Source organism: Microcaecilia unicolor, chromosome 1 (genome assembly GCF_901765095.1).
Source record: "Microcaecilia unicolor chromosome 1, aMicUni1.1, whole genome shotgun sequence".
Lineage (NCBI taxonomy): Eukaryota > Metazoa > Chordata > Amphibia > Gymnophiona > Siphonopidae > Microcaecilia > Microcaecilia unicolor.
Window position 1 is genome coordinate 761440818 of NC_044031.1, and position 8212 is coordinate 761449029.

Consider the following 8212-nt stretch of genomic DNA (forward strand, 5'->3'; position numbering starts at 1 on the left):
GACAAGTCCATAGACCGCTATTAAATGGACTTGGAAAAATTCCGCATTTTTAGGTATAACTTGTCTGGAATGTTTTTACGTTTGGGGAGCGTGCCAGGTGCCCTTGACCTGGATTGGCCACTGTCGGTGACAGGATGCTGGGCTAGATGGACCTTTGGTCTTTCCCAGTATGGCACTACTTATGTACTTATGTACTTATGTTATTGCTTCCTCAAGGGCAGGATGCAGCAGTGAGCAGATTCTGGGCTCGGCAGCTGAAGGGATATGAAAATCGCTGCCAGCCTCTGCTGCTCTCTACTGAAAGATGGTGGATGCACATCAAGGTATGGGGTGAGGTGGGGTTCCGAGAGCTTTAAACCTCCTTTTACACTCTGACAAATTGTGGCTTATGGTGGCAGACGGGGGCAGGGGGGCCCACTGAACTGGTTTGCACAGGGCCCCACTATTGCGAAGACCAGCCCTGCCCATAGATGCCTGTTGATAGCAGAAGTATATACAAGATGTCAGCTAGTTTTCTAGGGTTCATTTTGCAACTGGCCTACAAATCAGGGCCGCCGAGAGACTAGGCCAGATCGCGTCTCTTCTGGCCTTCCCTCCCTGTGTCCTGCCCTCATCTGATGTAACTTCCGGTTTCCTCGAGGGCGGGACACAGGGAGGGAAGGCCAGAAGACACGCGATCTGCGACTTCTGCTTCGAATGAAGGGGGCCCAGAGCCGAGGAGGCAGGCAGGTGAGACCGGGGACTGCAGCGCCGGCAGCCTGACCCCGGCGCTGGGCCCCCCTTGGAGGCCCGGGCCCGGGGAATTTTGCCCCCCCCCCCCCCTCTTGGCGGCCCTGCTACAAATGGACAGAATGTAGGAAGCAATATTTCTTCATTAAGTTGAAAAGGCATCGTAAGGTTCAGCAAAAGCTTGGGAGCTAATTATTATACCTCATCTCTTCCTTAAATAACAGGATTTCTTTTGTCTCACTGGTACCTGGCTATAATGTGTGTTGCAGCTTATCACGATTTGTCTGACAGATGGGAAAAAGCTGCAATGTTTCTCTATTTGGAGATGTCTGAAAATCTGTTTGTGTGTGAAGGAATGTCATGATACTCCTTCTGTGAACCAGATAGTGCTTCCATAGAAAGAGAAAGAGTCTGGTTACAGTGTAACTGAAGTGCTGGGGTCAAAGACACCGAAATAATCAAAAGGCAGTTTCTAGGGATGATAAGCAAGGGCTAAGTGCCAGGGCGAGAACACTCTAGTCATTCCTGTCCTAGGACTTTGAGCAGCAGAATCAAAAAAACGAGCGACATGAGTCCTGGCCTGTACTTTAAAGACAACCCTTCATTAGGGACAGGATTTGGGTTTTTTTTTTTTATATTGAGCATTTCATCCTGTCGGTTTACAGTAATATTCCTTCTCTGACAGTACAAGCCTGTGTCAATTTGTTCTGATCTAAGAACTTCCACTGGTTATTAGAACAGAGCCAAACTAAATATGCTTTCATCTTTATCTCACCAATACTCTTCAATATAACGATGACCCCCCCCCCCCCCCGGCCAAATCCCTCTTCAACCAAAACCTTCACCCGTTCATATATGCTGATGAGGTCACAATTTACATCCCTTTCAAACACGATCCAACAGAAATCACCGATGAAATCAAGGGTGGTTTGGATATCATGGACTCATGGGCAAATTCATTTCAATTGAAACTGAACACTGAAAAAACACACTGCCTCATCCTCTCATCCCATTAATTATAAACCCACAACCTTACACACCCCAGATCACACCCTCCCCATCTCAGATAGCCTCAAAATACTAGGCATTACAATTGATCGCAATCTTACAATCGAGAGCCAAGTAGACTCCACTATAAAGAAAATGTTTCATTCAATGTGGAAACTTAAACGTATAAAACCATTCTTCCCAAGGGAAATATTCCGCAACCTGATACAATCAATGGTGATGAGATATGCAGATTACTGCAATGGAATATATGCCGGATATAAAGAACAACTCACAAAGAAACTCCAGATAACCCAAAACACAGCAGCCAGGCTGATATTCGGTAAAACACGTTTCGAAAGTGCCAAACCCCTCCGAGAAAAACTGCATTGGCTCCTAATCAAGGAACGTATCACCTTGAAAATCTGGTCCACAAGATTATCTACGGTGAAGTCCCAGGATATATGGTCGACCTGATCGATCTCCCAACCAGAAACAGAACCAAAGCATCACGTACCTACTTGAATCTCCACTACCCAAGCTGCAAAGGACTCAGATACAAACTAACTCATGCATCCAACTTCTCCTACATAGGCACACAACTGTGGAATGCACTGCCAAAGTCTGTGAAAACAATCTACAACCATCTAAACTTCAGGAGATCATTAAAGACCTACTTATTCAGAAAAGCATTCCCCACCGACCTAACTTCGATGCCTCAACCCTGCAACACAGCAAAACCATAGATTGTATTGGACACTATATATTCCTTCCTATCTTCGATCCCTATGTAGCTGAATATACTAACCTTACCCGACCCTAATATCAAATTGTATTTGTTTCCATACCGGACTTGGCGATCGCCTTTACGGTATTATGTAAGCCACATTGAGCCTGCAAATAGGTGGGAAAATGTGGGATACAAATGTAACAAATAAAATAAATGTAACTGTTTTAGGGGCCCTTTTACAAAAGAACACCAAAAAGTGGCCTGCGGTAGTGTGGGTGCCTATATTGCACACACGCTGGACCATTTCTCCACCGCGTCTGGAAAAAAGGTTAAAAAAAAAATTAGGCCAGGAAATTGGCGTACGGCAAAATGAAAACCAGCGCGTGTCTATTTACAGCCTGAGCCCTTAACCCCACCCATTCACTTAGCGGTAAGGGCTCACGCGTTACCCGCACGGTATCCGTCCAGCACGGGCCAACTGCCAGTTACCACCGGGAACGCCACCACAGTAGAAAATAGAAAATGATTTTCTACTGCGGGTTTTCAGCGCAGGCCAAACTCAGAGCTACTGCCAGGCAACACTTGCTTAGTTAGGCAGTAATGACGATTTGACGCACGAGTGTAGGCCTTATGCGCCTTTGTAAAAAGCGCCTTTATTTGGTACCACTGAAGTATTATCCTATTCCATTTTTATTGTTTATTTATACATTTTTAAACATATTTACAAAGGGAACTTTGTCAAGTAATCAGCCATATTTTACAAAGGAAACAAGTATTCAGGGAAACTATTCCCTTATCTACATTAACATAGTAACATAGTAACATATATAGAGGGGCATAATTGAACGAAAACGCCTATCTCCATGGGCGTTTATCTCCGAGAACGGGTCCGTGAAGGGGTGGACCGAACCGTATTTTGGGAAAAAATAGACGCCCATGTTTTATTCAACAATGTGTGAGCTGGGCGTTTTTGTTTTTCAGCGATAATGGAAAATGAAAGCGCCCAGCTCAAAAACGAATAAATCCAAGACATTTATTCGTGGGAGGGGCCAGGATTCGTAGTGCACTGGTCCCCCTCACATGCCAGGACATCAACCGGGCACCCTAGGGGGCACTTTTACAAAACCAAAAAAACAGGTAAAAGAGCTCCCAGGTGCATAGCACCCTTCCCTTGTGTGTTGAGCCCCCCAAATCCCCCTCAAAACCCACTGCCCACAAGTCTACACCATTACTATAGCCCTAAGGGGTGAAGGGGGGCACCTACATGTGGGTACAGTGGGTTTGGGGGGGTTGGACGACTAATAAGCATTAAGCAGCACAATTGTAACAGGTAGGGGAGATGGGCCTGGGTCCACCTGCCTGAAGTCCACTGCACCCCCTAATAACTGCTCCAGTGACCTGCATACTGCTGCCAGGGAGCTGGGTATGACATTTGAGGGTGAAAATAAAAAGTTGTGAAACATCATTTTTTTGTGGTGGGAGGGGGTTAGTGACCACTGGGGGAGTCAGGGGAGGTCATCCCCGATTCCCTCCAGTGGTCATCTGGTCATTTAGGGCACTTTTTGGGGCCTTATTCGTGAAAAAACAGGGTCCAGGAAAAGTGTCCTAAATTCTAGCTAAAAACGCATACTTTTTTCCCATTATCGGTGAAATGCGCCCATCTTTGTTCGGCAGATAACCACGCCCCAGTTCCGCCTTCGCCACACCTCTGACACGCCCCCATCAACTTTGTCCGCATCCGCGACGGAGTGCAGTTGAAAACGTCCAAAAATCGCCTTTCGATTATACCGCTTTAATCGTTTTTGTGAGATAAACGTCCATCTCCCGATTTAGGTCGGAACTTGGGCGTTTTTCTCGTTCGATTATAAGCAGGATAGTAACATAGTAACATAGTAGATGACGGCAGAAAAAGACCTGCATGGTCCATCCAGTCTGCCCAACAAGATAAACTCATATGTGTATACCTTACCTTGATTTGTACCTGCCTTTTTCAGGGCACAGACCGTACAAGTCTGCCCAGCAGTATTTCCCGCCTCCCAACCACCAGTCCCGCCTCCCACCACTGGCTCCGGCACAGACCATATAAGTCTGGCCTCCACTATCCTCGCCTCCCAACCACCAACCCCTCTTCCCCCCACCTGCTCCGCCACCCAATTTCGGCTAAGCTTCTGAGGATCCATTCCTACTGCACAGGATTCCTTTATGCATATCCCACGCATGTTTGAATTCTGTTACCATTTATATTTGAAGATGTATATATCTATTGATTCTGTGCTGATTTGAATGTTTTTGAAGGCTCATGATATTATCAGTGTAATGTTTGAAATTTGTTGTATATTTTAAAATGTTTTAAAAAAATTATTTTTAAATTCAGTTATAGCCAGTATTATATAATATGGCCTTTCTATAAAATATATTATTAATAATTAAAATAAGCATTTTAAACATATATTAATATATGAAAAATTTTTTGTCCAAAAGTAAGGAATATTGTAGATGAAAATATTCGAGTTATTCCCCAAGTTTTCCACGTCATCACTGTGGTGAGTTACCATTACCATTTTTGTTTTGATTAATTATCCATTTATTTTCAAATTACTATATAATAATATATGAGAATGTTAAATTATTAAATGCAATGTTAAAATATTAAATGCTTTAGGTGTTTATATAGGCTTATATATGTATGCTTGATATGTAGACCCCTGACGCAGGTGCTAGTCACCGAAACACGGCCCGTGTCGGGTCAAGGCTCATTCATTAAAGAACTTTGTTCCATTTTAAAGGCCCGTGGTGCTGTTTTTTTGTTTTGACCATTTTCATCTACACCACCTCCCGCGGGAGGGCATTCCAAGCATCCACCACCCTCTCTGTGAAAAAATACTTCCTACATTAACATTAACATTTATAGGCAGTAGTCCACAGAGTGAGGGAGACTGAAACACAAATCCTATGAAGCAGTGGCATAGCTACATGGGGCCAGGGGGGCCTAGGCCCCCATAGATTTGGCCCTGGACCCCCCTGCCGACGACCCTCTCGACCCCCCTCCCACCGCCAACCCTCCCCCACCATCGCCATGGGCTACTTTTGCTGGCGGGGGACCCCAATCCCCGCCAGCCGAGGAGGTCCTCTTCTTCCCGCAAACGCTTTGTTCTGTTTCTGGTGTTCTGCACGTTGTACGTACAGGACATCAGACTCACAGAAACAGAACGAAGCTTGCGCCAGAAGAAGAGGACCTCGGCTGGCTCACAGAAACAGAACGTTGCTGGCTGATCTGCAAGGCTTTGTTCTGTTTCTCTGAGTCTGACGTCCTGCACGTACAACATGCAGGACGTCAGAAACAGAACGAAGCCTTCGCGGGAAGAATAGGACCTCCTCAGCTGGCGGGGATTGGGGTCCCCCGCCAGCAAAGGTAGGTGACGGCGGGGAAGGGTTGGCGGCGGGAGGGCGGCCCTGCATGGGATAAACATAAAGGAATCCTGTTCAGAAGGAATGGATCCTCAGAAGCTTAACCGAGATTGGGTGGCAGAGCCGGTGGTTGGGAGGCGGGGCTAGTGGTTGGGAGACGGGGCTAGTACTGGACAGACTTCTACGGTCTGTGCCCTGAAAATGGCAGATACAAATCAAGGTCAGGTATACACAAAAAGTAGCACATATGAGTTTATCTTGTTGGGCAGACTGGATGGACCGTGCAGGTCTTTCTCTGCCGTCATCTACTATGTAATTTCAAAAATATTTAACAAGAAAAACCTTGTACAGAAAGAGTAATGTCACCATCTTAAAGCAAATAATTAGCCGAGGGGTCGCGTAACTACACAAAATATATCTTTAAGGGACAATTACACCTTAAGTCCACAAATTAAGGCAAGGCACAATTCAAAGATTTATCATCAAATAATAATTCAAGGAAAATGGTAGGAATATAACATCCGAGCTTATATCTCTTACGGCGTAGATACTACAGGATTTACTATGAATGCTTTGTGTTAAGTGATATTGAATCAGGTGGGAGTAAACCTTGTGTCCACACAATTTGAGTCACGCTCATGGCCAAACTCAAACAACTGATAGCAAACGGCAATAATATTCTACTGTTACAATTCGACATGTCAAGCGCATTTGACATGGTTGACCATGAAATTTTACTACACATCCTCGAATACTTCGGAATCAGAGGTAACGTCCTCAATTGGTTCAATGGGTTCCTAACCTCACGCTCATATCAAGTGACATCAAATTCGACCACATCAGCTACATGGACACCTGAATGCGGAGTTCCACGGGGATCCCCCCTCTCACCAACCATATTTAACCTAATGATGACGCCCTTGGCCAAACTACTATCGAATCAGAACCTAAACCCATATATATACGCTGATGATGTAATGATCTTCATACCATTCAAACAAGATCTAAGAGAAATCTCCAATGAAATCACGCAAAGCCTACACATCATGAATTCCTGGGCAGATGCATTTCAGCTGAAACTTAATGCAGAGAAAACCCAATGTCTGGTACTCACCTCGCAATACAATAAGAATAAATTTACCACTATTAACACACCGAAACTAAATCTACCAGTTTCGGACACCCTAAAAATTCTTGGAGTCACCATTGATCGACACCTAACACTTGAGAATCATGCGACAAACATAACTAAAAAGATGTTTCATTCAATGTGGAAACTAAAAAGAGTTAGAGCACTCTTTCCAAGGACTGTCTTCCGCAATCTGGTACAATCATTGGTACTCAGCCATCTGGACTACTGTAACTCACTCTACACAAAGAGCAAATACTTAAAAAACTCCAAACGGCCCAGAACACGGCAGCCAGACTAATATTCGGCTCATCAAAATACGAAAGCGCGAAACCCCTACGAGAAAAACTACACTGGCTTCCACTAAAAGAACGCATCACGTTCAAACTCTGCACCCTAGTCCATAAAATCATCCATGGCAACGCCCCAGCCTATATGTCAGACCTAATAGATCTACCACTCAGGAACGCAAAAAATCTTCTCACACATTCCTTAATCTTCATCCTCCCAAGTGTAAAGGTCTGAAATACAAATCGATGCACGCATCTACCTTTTCCTATACGAGCACGCAGCTCTGGAACGCGCTGCCACGTAACCTGAAAACGGTCTATGAACTGACCAGTTTCCGCAAACTATTGAAAACCTCTCTCTTCGACAAGATATATCACAAAGATCAACAGGTGTAACTGTATAATCTTTAAAACTTCCAGAATTGTCTTTCAATGTCTTTCTGCTTTAACACCATCATGTATTTCACCACCATGTAACACTTAACCCTCTGTGAACCAAATGTATATTCTCTTCTACTGCCAGTATCCATGATGAATTGTAAGCCACATTGAGCCTGCAAAGAGGTGGGATAATGTGGGATACAAATGCAATAAATAAATAAAATTCCTTCAAAAAAGGCGATAAATAAATCCTAATAAATAAATCAAGAAATAACTTTCTTTTCATAACTGTGACATGTAACTGTTGGATTAAAAGGGTCTGAACTTTGTTTCTCGTTTGTCCAGGAATAAAAAGTCATTCACTTTTCCAGTTCTCCTCAATAAAGATCTTTTCAATAGCTTACTTATGACTCACTCGGTGTTAATTCAGTTGTGAAAGCGAGGAGAAGTGATCACAACTGTAATAAGAGCAGCCAATACCTGATCATGCTTCTCACTTTTTATCCTGCAGCGACGTCTTGACTGGATTGGATTCTTGCTCGTCCTAAATTGTACGTT

The 8212-nt window shown here is 44.2% G+C and overlaps 1 protein-coding gene across 1 annotated transcript in view; it reads right to left on the reverse strand.

Moving 5' to 3' along the window:
• LOC115462760 (methionyl-tRNA formyltransferase, mitochondrial-like) overlaps positions 1–8167 on the reverse strand; it is a 387082-nt gene extending 378915 nt beyond the window's left edge. Inside the window, exon 1 of the mRNA XM_030192747.1 lies at positions 8135–8167. The gene's annotated coding sequence lies outside the window, so the exon portion shown is untranslated. The remainder of the gene's footprint in view (positions 1–8134) is intronic.
• Positions 8168–8212: the final 45 nt, after the last annotated feature.